The 8706-nt window shown below is 45.5% G+C and overlaps 1 protein-coding gene across 1 annotated transcript in view; it reads left to right on the top strand.

Annotated features, from left to right (window-relative positions):
• The first annotated feature begins 6476 nt into the window (after nt 1-6476).
• Nucleotides 6477-8706, top strand: part of PIWIL2 (piwi like RNA-mediated gene silencing 2) — a 217451-nt gene continuing 215221 nt past the window's right edge. The window contains exon 1 of the mRNA XM_068274691.1: nt 6477-6632. The gene's annotated coding sequence lies outside the window, so the exon portion shown is untranslated. The remainder of the gene's footprint in view (nt 6633-8706) is intronic.

Raw genomic sequence — 8706 nt, 5'->3', positions numbered from 1 at the left:
AGAGTTCACTTCCTTACTGATGTCAGGAAGTGAAAAAAAAAAGTCTTCATAAGCGCAGGGAAAGGTGATTAAAAAAAATTCGCTGGCGATTTATAATGTGAACATAGCCTAAAGGTGGCCACTAACTATACAATTCAGCGAACGATTGTTTACAAATGATTATTATTATGGACAATCGGAAATGTTTGTTTGGGACCACTACTGGACGAAAATCTCCTACCCAATCCAATCAGATTGAAGGGATTGATCCGAGAATAAGATCAATTTAATTAATCTGATCGGATTGGTTGGATATTTTCATCTGTAAAGGTGGCTGATACAATTTGCCGAGCATTCGTTTATGAGCAATTACTCGTATGAATAATCGGAAATGATCGTTTAGGATCACTAATGAACAAAAAGCTCCTAACCATTCCAATCAGATTGAAGAGATTGATCGGAGAATCTGATCGATTTTATTAATCTGATTGGATAGGAGATTTGTGTCCTTTAGTGGTCCCAAACAGTAATTTCTGATTATTCATAGGAATAATAATCGTTCATAAGCGATCATTCAAACTGTATCATTAGTAATCCTGATCAATCATACAAATAATTGGTCATAAATGATTGTTCCATGAATAGTATCATTAGTGGCCACCTTAATCTGTCATGGGAAAAGTGAAGGTTCCGGGCGAGACAACTCAAAATGGCGCAGGGAAATTTGGCAGCGGATGATTTTTAAGCTGCATAATGCCTTTTGCACACTACATGCGATTCCGATTAAAAGGTGGCTCACTGGCTGCCCAATGGCTAGTATGTGCATGTGTCACATGACACCACTGTTAGGCCTGAGACACACTGAGCGCTTTCTGAGCGATTTTCTGACCATCAGTGATGTCTGAGCATTCTCAGAAAGTGATCACAGTGTGTCTCAGGCCTTAGTGTCCAGTAGTGCACAGATCAGCTTGCACTATTACAATGCACTGCAGAGACAACACATACATGTGAATGCATCCTTTATAGCAGTGGTCCTCAAACTAAGGCCACATACAGACATCAGACCATAGTCTTTGGAAAATGAAAGATCACAGACCAATCTTACCACCCTTCATGTAGTATGAGAGCCATACTCTACACAGTCTTTTCTATGGAGCTGAACTCCACATCAGGAAAAAATCTTTGCAAGATGCTGCACACAAAGATGCTGTACACATGCAACAGATCAGTATCTGCAAAAGATCTGTTCCTGCCAAAAATCCATTCCTGCAAATTGCAATGATAGTCTATGAGATCTGCAGATCATCATACACACATGATTTAACTGACATTCATCTGCAGATCAGATCCACCAGGATGGATTTTCAGATCTGCAGATGATTGCTTGATCTGCAGATGAATGTCAGTTAAATCATGTGTGTATGATGATCTGCAGATCTCATAGACTATCATTGCAATTTGCAGGAATGGATTTTTGGCAGGAACAGATCTTTTGCAGATACTGATCTGTTGTGTCTGTACAGCATCTGTGTGTGCAGCATCTTGCAAAGATTTTTTCCTGATGTGGAGTTCAGCTCCATAGAAAAGACTGTTAAGGTATGGCTCTCATACTACATGAAGGGTGGTAAGATTGGTCTGTGATCTTTCATTTTCCAAAGACTATAGTCTGATGTGTGTATGTGGCTTAAGGCCCGAGGCTTTTTTACCGGCCTTTCACACACGAAATGTATTACATACAGATGTGGCCCTGCATTTTTAAATATTGGTATCTGCATATATAATAGCAGAGCTGGCACTACCCTTTCAAATGGAAGCCAGAAAACAGTCATTTGCTGGCTTCCAATCCTAGGTATGCTTCACTGTCTGGAGCACAAAAACTTCTTCAAGAACCGCATGCATGTGTGTGCCCATGTGTAGGGGTGGATCATTTGCAGTTCATGCAATTACTGGAAACAGGGTAATTATGGGGGGGAGGGTGACATTATGGCTCGCATATGACTTGCTATGCTAGGGCCACAATATCTGCACTTGCTGTGTGGGCATAATAACTGCACTTGCTGAGTGGGGGTGCATATTATCTGAACATGCTGACAAATGAGGCTGCACTTGTTAGTAGGCACTGTCTGCAATACCTAGGTTCAATGTAATGTTTTTCAATATCATTTTATGTATAATCCGTCCACCCGGCAGTCTGACCTGGCCCTTGACCGAAAAAGTTTGGGGACCCCTGCTTTATAGTAACATTGTATTTCCATTAAAACACTTGAAAAAGTACATACAACTTTTGTTATGTTTTGTCCAGGAGTTTTTAAAGGGTTTATTTGCAGATTGGCTATTCAATATCTTCCTGCATTAATATATACTGTACGTGCTCTTTACATAGTGATGGTCATGTCTAGAACTTATGGAAAAGCATGTGATCAGTTCAGTCAAGTGATAGATACAGTATGTGCTGTATTTTTCTGACCATAGAACATACTTTTTCTTCCCTAAGCCCTGGAAATCACTAGCAGCGCTTTTCTAAGCGCTTGGGATTTGAAAAGCTCTTGCTAATGTAATGCTATAAGGGTGATCCCACTTTAGGGACCCATAGCATTGCATCAGCAAGAGCTTTTCAAATCACTAGTGCTTAGAAAAGCGCTGCTAGTGGGTCCCAGGCCTAAAAGTGGGGTGAAAAATCAGTGCGGCCTATGGTCCAAATAATACATATTTGGCCTGCGCCACAGTGAGAGGGTGCTAGCGGTGATACAAAACGAAAGAAGACACAAGACTGAGGTCTCAGCACGACAACTGTACAGGTGAGGGCTCCCGCTGCAATGTAACTCTGCAGTTGCCATACTGACAGTGGCATTGGGCAGGCAGAGAGAGGCTCCTGATGCAAAGTAACTCTGCAGTTGCCTGGGGGGGGGGGGGGGGGGGGGGTTCAGGACCAGGCAGGGGAAAGGTCCCATAACGTGCCCCTAATGCAGCGCATTGAAAAACTATAACTTGGATGTTATTTAGCCCTGCGTTTGGTACGCCGTTTTCGTCGCACAGTGATAGAACGAAAACAGCGCATGCGTTAAAAAAAAAAAAAACATTACTGAGCATGTGCAAACAGTCTAACGCAGCTAAAAACATGTATAACGCATAGCATGCAGTACTTTCATTTAGGCTACTTACACACCAGGATGTTGCGTTTAGGGGACGTTATAGGGCACATAACGTGCCCCTAACGCAACGCCTGGTGCTCTCTTATGTGGACGTCAGAGTGAGCCGCGTTGTGCAGCTCATTCTGGCGTCCGTGATGCGTACTCTTGGACGCATGCGGCATCACGTGGTCCCGCCTGGCCAATCGCCGCACAGAGCGGCCGCTCCAGGAAGTAAACACTGCACGTCACACCATGCAGTGAATATTAATTAGCCATGTGCCTAGCCGCTCTCCACTCCTCCCCAACACTACTGAGCATGTGCGCACAGTCTAACGCGGCTCTGCCGCGCATAACGCACAGCATGCAGCACTCTCAACGGATGTGCTGCGCTACAATGTAATGCAACGTGGGCACTGTGATAAGCCCATTGATTTTTCATTACTGTGCGGTGGGGCTGCGTTACAGGCTGCACTAACGTGCGCCTGTAACGTCTTACTGTGAAAGCAGCCTTAACGTGCAGCGTTAACGTGCACAGTCTGCACTGTGAACAGCCCATTGATTTTTCATTGCTGTAAGTTATTGTGCGTTACATGCTGTTGTAATGTGCGACTTTAACGTCACACTGTTAAAGAGCCCTTAAGGAAGATCACACTTGGGTCCATGGAAAACAGCCACTAAGATTTGTTGTGTGCATCTTCACCATTTGTCTGCCGACAGCAGTTGACTGTCGGCAATCGGAATCCCAAAAAACTAGCATGCAGCAGTTATTTTTTCCCACATGCAGGAACTGCACTAACGTGAGCCAGCCCATTGATTAACATGGCCCATCACATCTGGAGCATTTTTAGCATATGGCGTGTGAACCCTGCCTACCCTCAGGGTGAATTAAGTGGTCAGCTGCATAACCCATTTGTTAAAATGTTTAAACTACAATGAGCCTGGGCATAGACTTAAATGCAAAGCCTGCATGCAGTGAGTTAGAAAAATGTGAGCAGTTACAACGCTTTACTGTGAACAGGCCCAAAGAAATGTATGGGAAGTGAGTTGACGTGCATAATTATTCTGCGTTGCAATGGCCCACTGTGAACCTAGTCTCAAGCTTGTCTCACTAGGGATGATCAATGAAATACAAACATTTCTGAGGTCATGCAGAATTATGTACATTTTTATGCAAATATATGCAGCTTTAAATGTACCAATTAAATTAAACCTGGATGGGAATTGATTGGTCCACTTGCTAGCTGCATGTATTTGCATGAATATTTACATAATCCTGCATGAACTCGCAAATATTTGCATCTCAGTGATCATCCCTATGTTTCGCCTACATGTAATATTGCTAGAAAAATTGAATTTCAGACCACAGCATTTTTCATACATTGAAACAAAGCATAGCGATAAACAAAGCCAAAACAGTTAGGACCGGTTTATACATAAATCTGCAAATTTTCGGTCCAGTGCTATCCAGTCAGTTTTTATAAGTTTTGCATCACTTTTTTAATCAGTTTTAGCTGACTGGGCTAAAAATGTAAGCATTTTATATGTGAACACAGCCACAGAAAAACATACAAAAGCGACAGGACTGGCCACCTTTTTAGGCGTGAACCAAGACTTATAGGATAGAATCACTTTATGGAGCTGTTCTAGGTGAGCAGACCCACTGGGAAACCTCATAGACAACAGCCATTCCAACTGCCCGCTCCCTGCAATAAATTGCAGCAAACTGTCCGCTGCTAAAATCAAAGTGCCCATCAAGTACGTACGCACATAGACTGCCAAATTCTAAAATTGCCCACCAGGACCCTCGCACGCGGCCTTCAGGCATGGCACTCTGTTCGCCTTCCACAGCTTTGCTAAACCTATTCAGTAGGTGCGGTTGGAAAGTGTTTTGGAGGCAAATTTTCTTGATACAGTGTTGCAGGGAACTGCAGTTGTCTATGAAGTTTCCCCAGGGGCGTAGCAATAGGGGTTGCAACCGCATCAGGGCCCTTAAGCCCCGAAGGGCTCTCCCTCAACTACAATATTAGCTTCCTATTGGTCCTGTGCTCATAATAATCACTTCTATAGATACTTTGAATAGTGGTAATTATTAACAAACTGTTCCCCAACCCCTCTATGCACCTCTGTTACTGTAGTTGCCATTGGCAGGTTTTGGTGCGCCGTATCAATTGTTATGTATAGAGTGCTTGGGGGCCCCATTGTAAAACGTGCATCGGGGCCCACAGTTCCTTAGCTACATCACTGAGTTTCTGGGGTGGATTATCTCAACTATATTAGCTCTCTCTCACTTTATAACAGCATATTTCCCAAAATTAAAGATTTTATTTATATATATATATCATTTTTTTTTTAACGTTTCACTTACCTGGGTCTACTATTGTCCCCCTGCAGCTGTCCTGTCCCCTGCCGGTCCTAAAGGATCCTCGAGTCTAGTACCCCGCTGACAGCTCACTTTCACTTCGGCCATCTTATAGATTGACGGCAGTTGCAACTGCTTGGCTGAGCGCGTCCTTGCTCCCGTCGCCGGGGGCATCCTGCGCAGTACAAGGTGCTCCTGGCCATGGGAGTGTGAACGAGAATGCGCGCAGCCAGGGCTGGGCAGGCGCAATTGCCATGGACTTGTAAGTCAGCAGTAACGAAAGTGAGCCGTGGCGGGGGAAAAGAAGATCCTTGAGGACAGGCATGGGACAGGATGTCTGCAGGTGGGCGGTAATAGCCCAGGTAAATGTCACTTAAAGGGATACTGTAGGGGGGGTCGGGGAAAATGAGTTGAAGCTACCCGGGGCTTCTAATGGTCCCCCGCAGGCATCCTGTGCCCGTGCAGCCACTCACCGATGCTTCGGCCCCGCCTCCGGTTCACTTCTGGAATTTCGGACTTTAAAGACTGAAAACCACTGCGCCTGCGGTGCTATGTCCTCGCTTCCTCTGATGTCACCAGGAGCGCATGCACAGACCATACTGGGCCTACGCAGTACGCTTCTGATGCCATCAGCGGGAGTGAGGATACAGCAACGCAGGCGCAGTGGTTTTCAGAAGCCTCGGGTAACTTCAACTCATTTTCCCCTGACCCCCCTACAGTGTCCCTTTAAAAAAAAAAAAAAAAAGCATTGAAGATCCATGCCCATGGCTAAAATGACACTTTGCATCTAATCCAATTCCAAATCAGATACAAACATGCAAATATCTTATAGCAAATCCCAGCACACGTTTTATGTCATAAAATATCTGAACACGGTAGTACCGTTATGCAAGAACAGTGCAATGCGCAGCATCTCAACCACAAACTTGCCCACTTGCTTGCAATAACGGGACTCCTCCGCTAAAACTAATGGCAGTCACGTGACGCCGCTCTGCGGAGTCCAGGCCAAGCGCGCCGCTCGCAGCACGCCAATAGGAAAAGCGGCTCCTCGGTGTGGCTGAACGCTTCTCCAATCAGCGGCGCGAGAAGGCGGGCCAAGGCGCAGGCGTGAGTCAGGGCGTTTCCCTTGAGAGGTAGCGGGCAGACGACGAAGCTGAGAGAAGGTAATGGTGGTGGTGGATTGTGTTGGTTTTATAATGATTTTGGTTTATTATAAATGGCGCTGTTGTCACACACGTGTCTGTATATGTCATGTAGTGGGTGCTGGTGGCTGTGTGTCCCGCTGCGGCCTTCCAGCGTGCTATGGCGCAGTCCCCCGAGCCATAGTGCGCGGCTGCCCTGACAACCGGACCGTTGCTCCAACTTTCTATCACACCTATCATAGCACTGCTCTGAGTGTACTGGTGATTTCTCCAGTAGTCGATTTCATGTTGACTTCTGACCTCTCTGCACCTGGCTTGATAAGTAATATCTCATTTTAGAGAGTACATTATGAAGCCAGACTTGTCATTTTTGTAAAGTTATTTAAACTTTAATTAAGGGGCTGATCTGGGTCTCTGCGCAAGAATTGACATATTTGGAAAGGTCAACTGTCCCCTGGGAGGTATCTGACAACAATTACATACTTGCCTTGGAAGAGAGAATTCTCTACATGTGCTCCTGACCCCCCACTGTTGCCAAGCATTGACCCCCAGGATTTATCTGACATGAGCTTAATGGATATGTTGCGTGGTGCGCTCCTGTTCATGCAAAAGTGTGGTGTAACTGCCCCCTAGGAAATACCGCTGTACTGGTCCTGCATGAATATACCGCTTCGCCTGCAAAGTATGCCAAAGCTAGTCATACAGGAGTGACTCTGTGCTACTTCACAGATGGGGCCATTTTGCACAGGTGCAGTATGTCTATTCTCGTACAGAAGAGGAGTGCAGTCAATCATAGAGCCCTTTTCCACTAGCGCGTTTGCGCTGGCTGAATCAGAAAGTCGCAAACCGCTAGCGATTTTACAATTGCTACGGTTTGCTTTTTAACATAGGAATCGCGGTAGGTCATTTCCACTACCGCGATTCGTTTTTTAAAAGAACGCGAACGCGCGGCGGAGCGATATTTGCAGCGATTTTGCTATGCAGTGCATAGCATAGCAAAATCGCGGCCACAAACGTCAGGAAATTGCCGGTAATTTTTTAGCTTTTCGATTCAGCGATCGCTAGCGTTCAGCGTGAACGCTAGCGACTGCTAGTGGAAAAGGGACCATAAAGGGGGTAGTCTCCAGGAGGTTGTGGGAAGCCTTCTTGTGTAAGTATCTCATTTGTCTTCAGGTTTGGCTTAGGTTACCTCCTTTTAGCGGTAATCCCAAGTCCGGCTTAAGACGGAAAGTGGTAATCCTGTGCCTGAGTGAGTTTCATGCAGGAGCTGCTGCAGACCTCTCTGAAGTATGTTTTTCTTATTGGTTTGGGGGTCTAAAAGCTTGTGAAAAAATGTTATGGTTTTAAGACCTTAAATCTGGAAATAATCATAACGCCAGGATGGTTAAAGTAAACATCAATAAAACATTTTTTTTACTTACCTGGGACTTAACCCATTCCCTCCGTAGCCTATCTGGTCCCTCGCTGTCCTCTCGGGCTGCTCATCCTCTAGGCGGCTGTGGGGGGGGGAAAATCCTTAGGGCCTAAGCCCACTAATGCAGTTGTATCCACTTTTCAGCACGTGTAGCATTCATATGTTGCTGAAAAGTGGACCAACTGTGTCAGTGGGCTCAAGCCCTTAGGACTGATTCACACTACAAGAGCTTTTCAGCACTAGATATTTTAAAAGCCCGGAAGCCAGCGGCTGAGAGCGGAGCTGCAGCGAGGGACATAGCGGCTGCTAGGGGCTGGAGGAAACCCCAGGTAAGTAGATGTCCTTTTTTAGGCAGCTGTAAAGGGGACCAGGAGGATAGTCAATAGTAGGTACTCTGTATATAATGTAGATTATTGGCACACTTCAAGGAGATGTCATAGTACCCCTGAACTGAGACCCCCCAAAATGTATGAAGCCCACAGTGGGCTAGATAACCTCCTCCTGAGTGTCCTGAGGCAACTTGGGTTTTACTCAGGGGTCCCCCCACACCTCTTCTCTTTAGTTTTCGAATTGATCTTCAGTATCTTTCAATAGAATACCAAAACCAGGAAGTTCCCCCAAGCCGCTCAGTGTGATTGAGAACTGCACAGGTTTCAAACTGCACGAGCATAGTGAAAATAA

Source organism: Hyperolius riggenbachi, chromosome 3, assembly GCF_040937935.1.
Source record: "Hyperolius riggenbachi isolate aHypRig1 chromosome 3, aHypRig1.pri, whole genome shotgun sequence".
NCBI lineage: Eukaryota > Metazoa > Chordata > Amphibia > Anura > Hyperoliidae > Hyperolius > Hyperolius riggenbachi.
This window is presented reverse-complemented; position numbering and strand designations above follow the sequence as displayed.